The following is a 10,158-nucleotide window of genomic DNA, read 5'->3' as shown; positions in this document are numbered from 1 at the left end:
GTTTATTTGAAATGATGGTATTAAAGGCAGAACTGTAGTCAATGAAAAGGAGCCTTATGTATGCATCTCTATTCTCCAGGTGTTCTAAGGAAGAATGTAGGGCCGTTGACCTGTTGTTCCTGTAGGTGAATTGCAAAGCGTCGAGGTTGACCGGTAGGCTGAGGTTGATGTGTGCCATAACCAATCGCTTGAAGCACTTCATAGCAATTGATGTCAGAGCCACAGATCGATAGTCATTCAAGCATGCCACCTTGCCCTTCTTCGGCACTGGGATTATTGTTGCCTTCTTAAAACACAAGGGGATCTTAGACTGAAGCAAGGAGCAGTTGAAGATATCAGCAAACACTCCAGCTAGCTCGCTTGCACAGGCCCGGAGAACCCGTCCCGGGACGCCATCTGGGCCCATCGCTTTCCTTGGATTTATCTTCAGGAAGGCCCTTCTAATGTCCTCCTTGGTGATGATGAATCTCGATGCTACCAGGTCCGGTTCATCCGCAGGGAGCGGGATGCTCCTCTTCTGTTCGAATCTTGCATAGAATATGTTAAATTCGTCAGGAAGAGAAGCACCACAGTTATTGATATTCCCAGCCTTTTCTTTGCACCCAGTGATCCCATTTAGACCCTGCCATAGTATACTGGCATCCCTTTGGTGAGCTTGGGCTTTCAACTTGGCTTGATATTGCCTCTTGGCGCCCTTAATGGCTTTCCGGAGTTCACGCCTGGATTCCGTGTAGCGACTGGTATCCCTGGACCTAAAAGCCGCAGCTCTAGCCTTTAAAAGGGACTTGACCTCATAATTCATCCAAGGTTTCCGGTTAGGGAATACCTGGATCGTCTTGCGAGACACACAGTCCTCCGTTAGTTATACTTCATTGTCACCAAACAATTGACACTGGAGCGTACAATCATCACAACAATATTTGTTTCTGCTCTTCGTGCTCCCTGGAGCACAAATCGATAGAAAATATTAAAAACTTAAATTATAAATCATAAACAGAAAATAGAAAAGGGAAAGTAGGGTAGTGCAAAAAAAACAAGAGGCAGGTCCGGATATTTGGAGGGTATGGCCCAGATCCGGGTCAGGATCCATTATACAACTCTATCAGGTCAGCTCTCATCCTCCGTCGCTCCAAGGTGAGAAGGCCGAATTCACTCAACCTGTTTTCATAAGGCATGCTCCCCAATCCAGGCAACATCCTTGCAAATCTCCTCTGCACCCTTTCTATGGTTTCCTTTCTGGAGTGGTTTTACCATCCATAAATATCTTGGGGAAACACCACATTCTGTGCGAGCCTTGGTTGCATCTGGATCGGCGGGAATTTTTTTGGATGTTGGACTGGCAAAAAAAAATCCCAATCCTGAGGCACGGCTCGACCAGCCGATGTCTACTATGGCCGTGGATAGTAGCTTTGGAAGCGGGATAAATCCTTTATCTTCCATCGCTCTCAAGTTGACTATTGGAAATCATGAAAAGATGATTAATTTCTATTGTATTCATTCTCCAGACATTCCCTTAATCCTTGGTTATCTGTGGTTACACCATCATGATCCTTGAAGTTACTGGTTTTCTGGCAGCATTCGGGGTTGGTTGAGCTTAAGCCAGGACAGATGCCTTGCTGGAGGTACCGAGACACCTTCCCAAGTTTCTGATATGCCGACTCAATTTTCCAAGATGCCTGCCCAAGTTAATGAGCGACCTGCTGTGAATCATGTCAAGTCGTCAATCGAGTCACTCCCTGTCTCCTCAAGACTAAATGTGAACTCACTGCAGTTTTCTGGAATCCCTTCAGAGTGTTCAGATTTGTTGCAGGTGTTCAAGAAGAACAGAGCAACAAGGATTCACCACAAAGCGACACTGATTGCACCATCAGTTTACCATCTCGTTTGTATCCTTCCCTGAGAAGGCTCTATGCCTTGTCCACTCATGAGAGGCAAACTGAGGAGGAATATTCTGGTTGTTATGGAGTTACTGCCTTGTGGTTGGTGGCACTGTCTTCCCTCTCTATGTCTGTGAAATAACTATTTGAAGGATGATTTCAACTTGTAACTTTTCATGGAAGTGAAGTTTTATTGTGTGGGAACCTTGATATAATTGAAGTATAAAAAACATTGGTTGAAGAAAGGATTAAAAAGATATGGACAAGATTTTTTTCAGTTGTGGTGCTGTTTTGCCATTCAACTTCTGTAAAGCATGTTCTTGTAAGATGTCAGAATCAGAATCAGGTTTATTATCACCAGCATGTGTTATGAAATTTGTTAACTCAGCAGCAGCAGTTCAATACAATACATAATATAGAAGAAAAATAAATAAAATAATAATAATATCAATAATCATAAACAAATTAGTAAATCAATTACAGTATACGTATATTGAATAGATTAAAATCACGCAAAACAGAAATAATATACATTAAAAAAAGTGAGGTAGAGTTCACATGTTCAAATCCATTTCAGAATCGGATGGCAGAGGGGAAGAAGCTGTTCCTGAATTGCTGAGTGTGTGCATTCAGGCTTCTGTCCCTCCTACCTGATGGTATCAGTGAGAAAAGGGCACGCCCTACGTACGGGAGGGAGGTTAGAAGCTGCAAAAGAACCTCTCTATGATAAACAGTACATTGCAATATCTGAGTTATCTACAAAGTTCATTCTGTTGAGTGATACACAATTCCAAAAGGAGTCTGTGTATTCGATGGGTCATCAAATGCATTGGCCACTGTGGTTCAGTATGTGCTTTTGGAAATCATGGATGGGGTCAAAGGTTGCTGAAGAATGATTGCATCATGGATGTCGAGATGACAACAGCTTTGACCAATATGATCGATTGGCTTTCAATGACACTACCCAATGAAATAGTGTTACATGCTCAAGGAGATCTTTTTTTTGTGAGAATGCTGTAATGGTCTTTTGGAGGTCACCTGATGTGATTTTCCCGCCAATGTGAGGTCACGTGTTGACATGTGCCCCCCGCCCCCGTGACTATATAAGGGTCGACTCAGGTGACGCAGTGGGTTTTTGAGTTTGTAGATTTCCAGGTAGAACGTGTTGTGCCTCCGTTTCTGTTGCGTGTTTGTTTTTGTGACGCAGTTTCATTCTTAAAAGGAAGGTGCGTTCTCCTACAAGATATTGTACTTGAGCTGGAAATTTGTGGCAGGAAGTGCCAATTTACTCAATTCCGACAGTTATTGAAGGGAGAGTGAAGAATTTATCGAAGTGAAGGATCGAGGGAAGTCGGCATCAGTTGGCAGTTTAATAAAAGGATCGACCTTATTAAGTCTTCGTTGAAGAGAACCTGCATTGAGATAACTCTTGCAATAGCGCAGTGAGTTCATGCACAAAGGCTCTCTCTCTCCAAACAATTTAAGGTCAGTTGATTTAGATTGTTTATTTTCTGCATTGGGAATCCTGTGGACAGTACCGGCAGTAAAGGTGCATCGATGAAGAAATCGTTCTCCAGAGAAGTCTCTCCCAATTGAATGTGTAATACTGTTGGACTTTCGAAGTTATCGCTTTAAGAACTGTATCTGACTGTATCGCTTTAAGAACTGTTTTCAGCATTTAACACTTTAAGAACCAGAGCCGAGTGGCGAGCTGGTGAACAACTGCGTACCTGTTAACCTCCGGTTAAAGTTTTCCTTTGTTTTTCCTCCTTATCGTTTATACGTGTTCAATAAATGTTTGGTTGTTTTCATAAAACCTGTCTTGATTAATATTCATTGTTGCCCGTTACGTAACATAATTTTGTGGGGGCTCGGCCGTGATACGTTCCGATTTTGAGTTTAAGTGCTGGTGATTGCCATTTTGATTTGGAAAGGGAATACCTGATTTTTTTTAGTTTGATTGGTGTGTGTGTGTGTGTGTGTGCATTCGGCAACAATGGATATTGACGAGTTTTTGAAGACACCTGACTCGGAATGTTTAGAGAATGTGAGAAAACCTGTGATATTGGAGATTGCTAAGAAGTTGGATATTAAAGGAATTATTAGAAATTCTACTAAGGCTTTCATACAAAGGAAAATTGCTGAACATTATATTAATTTAGAATATTTTGAGGAGGAGGTGTTAGAGAAGTTTCCAATGAGTAATCTGGAAATGCAGTTGCATCTTGAACAGTTAAAGTTTGAAAGATTTAAAGTGGAAATGAGAGAAAAAGAAGCTGAAAACCAGAGGAAATTTGAGCTAGAGATGGAGAAAATTAGGTCTGGGAATCAGTCTTCTGGTTCTACAAAACAATTTATTGCTAGTCGTGAGGCTGCTTTGGATCCTCCATTTAATGAAGCTGATGTGGATGCATATTTTCAGCATTTCGAAACAGTTGCTCTGAGTTTAAAGTGGCCGAAGGACCAATGGCTAGTGATGTCACAAAATGTAATTAAAGGCAAGGCACAACAAGTTTATACAGCTTTAATTGCTGAGCAAGCACTGGATTATGATATTGTTAAAGAGAATATATTAAAAGCATACGAGATGGTTCCGGAAGCGTATTGAGAAAGATTTAGAAGTTTGAAGAAATCGGTAGAGAAAACTTATGTGGAATTTGCCTATGAGGAATCTGTGTGTTTTGAGAGATCGGTTTCCTCTAAAAATGTGAATGGGGAGTATAATAAATTGAAAAAGCTGATTTTGCAGGAGGACTTTAAAAGAAGCATTCCTGTTTAAGTGAGAACATACTTAAATGAACGGGACACTGCTACATTGCAGAAGATTGCTAAATTGGCTGATGAGTATGTTTTAATTCACAAGAATAAATTTTCTCCAGGTAAATTTTTTAAAAGGAAAACTAGCACAGAGGGTCAAGGTAAATCAGACATTAAATTTGAAGTTAGTGAGAAAAGTAAGGATGAAGGGAGACATATGAAGGAAAGACATTTTGGTATTATTTGTAATTATTGTAAGAAACCTGGACATGTAGTGGCTAATTGCTTCCGATTGAAACGGAAAGAGAAAGAAGTGGCCCCAGATGCTTGTGTGCAGCATATTGGAAAACCTGTAAAACCTCAGAGTTGACCAAGTTAAGAAGGGATATGAGGCTTTTATAACAGAAGGATTTGTATCCTTGAAAAAAGGATCCAATGCAGTACCGAAAAGGATACTTAGAGATACTGGAGCTTCACAATCACTAATATTAGATAGTGTGTTCAGGTTTAGTGATGAGTCTGACATTGCTGAGGTAAATTATATAAGAGGAGTAGGGAGTGCCCTTATGCCAGTACATTTACATAGAGTAAATTTAAGGTCAGGATTAGTTACAGGGGTTGTTAAAGTAGGACTACAATCCAATTTACCTGTGAAGGATGTTTCTCTTTTGTTAGGGAATGATTTAGCAGGTGGATAAGTTTTTCCTGAAGTGCATTTGACAATAAATTCAAATTCTGAGGGATTCTAACGCAGATTCTTCCTGTGTTGTAACAAGAGCTATGGCTAAAAAGACTGATGTAAAGGATGTGGTTGTTACCCATGACAGTTCAAATCAAGATTTGAATTTTGAGGATGTATCAGAAACTTCCTTACCTACCTTATTTGATCAGGATTTTAGTAAGTCTGATCAGGAAGATTTGTCTTTATCTCGGAAGGAGATGACAACAGAGTAGGGCAGGGATCCTGAGATAGTTAAGTTAAAAGAACAAGCTCTTCCAGATAGTGAAATTGGAAAAGTACCAGTTGGATATTATTTTGAAAAGTGGGTATTAATGAGAAAGTGGAGATCGCCTACAATTCCGGCTAGTGAGGAATGGGAAGTTAATCATCAGGTTGTTTTTCCTAAAATTTACCGAAATGAGATTTTGACTACGGCTCATAGTATTCCTTTGGGTGGTCATTTAGGGGTAAAGAAAAGTATGAACAAAGTTTCTAAACATTTTTATTGGCCTAGTTTAAGACAAGATGTGGTAACATTTTGTAGAATGTGTCATACATGTCAAATTGTTGGTAAACCTAATCAGGTTACTCCAGTGGCCCCACTACAACCAATTCCTGTATTTGGTGAACCATTTTCAAAAATCATTGTAGACTGTGTAGGTCCTTTGCCAAAAACTAAAACTGGACATCAATATTTTTTAACTATTATGTGCACAGCACCTAGGTTTCCAGAGGCAGTACCTCTTAGGAATATAACAGCCAAAACTGTGACAAAGGCGCTTATAAAATTCTTCACTTATTTTGGGTTGCCTAAGGAAATACAATCAGATCAAGGAAGTAATTTTACGTCTGGGTTGTTTCAGCAGATAGTTTATAAACTGGGAGCAAAGCAGATTATTTCCTCAGTCTATCATCCAGAATCACAAGGAGCCTTGGAGAGATTTCATTCTAAACTAAAAACTATGATTAGGACATATTGTGTAGAAAATGAAAAGGATTGGGATGAAGGTATACATTTAGTACTTTTTGCAGTCAGGGAGGCAGTACAGGAATCATTAGGTTTTAGTCCTTTTGAACTTGTGTTTGGACATAGAGTTCGAGGACCTTTGGCTTTGTTGAAGGAACAGTGGATTAATAAAGAAGTACACACTAGTTTGTTAGATTATGTTTTGAAATTTAAAGAGAGATTGTACAAAGCTTGTAGTTTGGCTAAGGAAAATTTAAAGTTAGCTCAAGAGAAGATGAAGACGTGGTATGATAAGGAAGCTAGGATTAGGTCATTTAAGCCCGGAGATAAGGTGTTGGTTCTTTTCCTAGTGCAAACGAACCCATTACAAGCCAAATTCCATGGTCCTTATGAGATTAAATCTAAAGTAAATGAGGTGGATTATGTGGTAAAAACCCCAGAAAGGAGAAAGGCAACACAGTTGTGTCACATAAACATGATAAAACCGTATTATGAGAGAGAGGTTGCTACTGTGACTGTTAAGGAAAAGGGTTAAGGAAATTAAACTCCAATTTAATAATCCAGTTTAATGTTACAGGAGCACAATATTTTGATCACTCATATCAAGGGTAAAGACAATGTGATTACTGACTGTCTAGATGTTAAATATACAATGAAAATTTGTTTTTGTTTGGAGTGATATTTTATCATTTGTAACACTCCTACTGTACATTAGTTTGTAAAGGACTGAGAGATAAGATTGTATATATTGTGTATTTTGTAAATTTTACACCTTTATTTTTTTGTATAAATTGTTAAATTTTTGTTCTTCAAGAGACCAAAAATTTTTTTTGGAGGGAGGTGTTATATGCTCAAGGAGATCTGTTTTTTTTTGTGAGAATGCTGTAATGGTCTTTTGGGGGTCACTTTTTGTGATTTTCCCGCCGATGTGAGGTCACGTGATGACATGTGCCCCGTGACTATATAAGGGTCGACTCAGGTGATGCAGTGGGTTTTTGAGTTTGTAGATTTCCAGGTAGAACGTGTTGTGCCTCCGTTTCTGTTGCGTGTTTGTTTCTGTGACGCAGTTTCGTTTTTAAAAGGTACGTGCGTTCTCTTACAAGATATTGTATTTGAGCTGGAAATTTGTGGCTGGAAGTGCCAATTTACTCAATTCTGACAGTTATTGAAGGGAGAGTGAAGAATTTATCGAAGTGAAGGATCGAGAGAAGTTGGCATCGGTTGGCAGTTTAATAAAAGGATCGACCTTATTGAGTCTTCGCTGAAGAGAACCTGCATTGAGATAACTCTTGCAATAGTGCAATGAGTTCATGCACAAAGGCTCTCTCTCTCTAAACAATTTAAGGTCAGTTGATTTAAACTGTTTATTTTTGGCATCGGGAATCCTGTGGACAGAACCGGCAGTAAAGGTGCGTCGGTGAAGAAATCGTTCTCCAGAGAAGTCTCTCCGAATTGAATGTGTAAAACTGTTGGAATTTCGAAGTTATCACTTTAAGAACTATATCTGACTGTATCGCTTTAAGAACTGATTTCAGCATTTAGCGCTTTAAGAACCAGAGCCGAGTGGTGAGCTGGTGAACAACTGCGTACCTGTTAACCTCCGGTTAAAGTTTCCCTTTGTTTTTCCTCCTTATCGTTTATACGTGTTTAATAAATGTTTGGTTGCTTTCATAAAACCTGTCTCGATTAATATTCATTGTTGCCGGTTACGTAACAATAGATAGTTGAATTATTGGTTTACTGAAAGTTTTGGCTGTTGTGAAAAAGTTCAGCATTTTGATTGAAGTTACGCTTTCAATAACAGAACAGGTGTTCTCAATGCTGTTTTTTCCCAGTTGTAAGAGCAGGAGTGGGTTGCTGCGCTGAAATGCATGCCATTGTTTCCAGCATTCATCAAAGCATTTCATATGGCTCTTCCTCACATTCCCAGCTTAATAATGTCACTCTCCAAAGAAAAGTCCTAATTTGCTATAAGCTGTCAGCTGTAATTATCTGAACTTGTACAAAGCATGATCTTCTGGTTTTCATGCTCCTCTGATCTTTATGAATCTGTCAAAGAAGTAATAAAGGATTTCCCAATTCCAAGTGAAGAAAAGCGAAAGCAGCTGCTCAGTCAGAATGTCTGAATGTCACAAAAATGCAGTGGAACCTTTGCACCAAGACTTGCTACAAGATAAGATACAGGAAAGACAGGACTGGCAGATCTTGGCAATATCTGCTTCATGAACAGTGTCATTCAGGTCCTTTTCATGGCATCTGACTTCAGGTATGCTGTTATGCTACTGAAGGAGAGTGATTCAGTCATTAATGATGAAACTTCAATGGTTATTTGCTTTCCTGGAACATAGGGAGTGACCTGCCAGCTCTCCCAGCAGCTTGTTGAAAGCTTCGTCTCCTCCATGGTTTAATCAGGAGGTGCAACAGGACTGTACAGAGTATTTCAGTTATCTATTGGAAAGCTACATGAAGAAGCGAAGACTAGTAAAGGAATTCTCATGGACAAAGACATTCAGCCAGTGAACCTTGCAGAGAAGATCGAGATCCAAAGGAAATATTAATAGAAAGAATGTTTGGTGGGAAGATGGTGACGAGAATGCTTTATCATATCTACCACCACACTTCATAAGTTTCTAAAAATGTGTGATCATTCAAGTGACCTGAGTATTTCAATGAAGATCACTAGTACAGATAACTCAGCATCACAAGCTGAGCAAAAACACATGACTGTTAAGTCTTCAAGTAAACAGCCACAAACAAAATGTCAAAAGCATTCAGTGCAAGGGGTACCATTTGCAATAATCAGTTCCCATGGAAAAGCAATGGAGGAGACTGCAGTACTAAGACTTAGTTCCTTGCCACAGTATTCCTTACAGTACTTTTCTGGGGCAAAATGTATGACTCAGCAAAATGTAGATCAGTGTTGAGCTCATTAACTACTTTCTTTCACAAGAAATGTTGTTGGATGATAATAAATTTCATCATCGCTTAAGGACAGTGTAGAAATATGTGGCAAAAGTGGTGAAATTGACAAGTTCTGCATGAAATCAGAATACAGCACTGTTGCATTTGTCAATGTAATGGAAAAAGTTGGGGAGTGGTTCCTGAGTAGTTTTGGAATGAGGATTGTTCCACATTGCCAACAAAAAGACTGGGATAACTGCGCCCATGTAAGTAGTTATGCTTTTGAGCTTCTTGTGTGTTGTTGAAGCTGTTCTCATCCAGGCAACTAGACAGCATTCCACTGCACTACTGACTTGAGGCTTGAAGCTGGTGGACAGGATTCAGTGAGTTATGAAGTGAGTTACTCGATACAGGATTCCAACCTCTGATCTGCTTTTGTAGCCATGTTGTGTATATGCCTGCTTCAGTATCCGGTGAATTGTAACACTCATGGTAGAAAAATACCATTTGGGACCAATCAATTGTAAGATAGCAAAATGTTGGTGTTGACATATCCTGAACACATAAAGTTCATAGAGTGACACTACACAGTAACAGCTTCTTTGGCCAAACTGGTGCATACCCATCAAGATCTCCACCCAAGTCTTCATGGGTCCCATTTGCCATCGTTTAGCCCAGTATATTCGAAACATTTCCATTCCATGTACCTGCCCAACTGTATGTTAAAAGTTGTTATTGTACATGTCTCAACCCCTTCCTCTGGCAGCTCACTTCACATCAATGCCATGCTTTGTGTAAAAAAAAAACTTGCCTGACACCAGACCTCAAGCTCTTCCACCTCAATCCCTTCTCATCCATGTTGCTGACAGCCAGGTGCAGACCACTGGATTTCACTACCTGCACAGTTTCTGATGTTCTAATCAGCTGTGAAATCT

The 10,158-nt window shown here is 39.7% G+C and overlaps 1 pseudogene; it reads left to right on the top strand.

The window, feature by feature from the left end:
- The first annotated feature begins 8,053 nt into the window (after nt 1–8,053).
- LOC134337168 (ubiquitin carboxyl-terminal hydrolase 35-like) lies at nt 8,054–9,322 on the top strand (annotated as a pseudogene).
- Nucleotides 9,323–10,158: the final 836 nt, after the last annotated feature.

This window comes from Mobula hypostoma, chromosome 24, assembly GCF_963921235.1.
Source record: "Mobula hypostoma chromosome 24, sMobHyp1.1, whole genome shotgun sequence".
NCBI classification, from domain to species: domain Eukaryota; kingdom Metazoa; phylum Chordata; class Chondrichthyes; order Myliobatiformes; family Myliobatidae; genus Mobula; species Mobula hypostoma.
The sequence above is the reverse complement of the archived record's forward strand: the minus strand, read 5'-3'. Positions and strand labels throughout refer to the sequence as shown.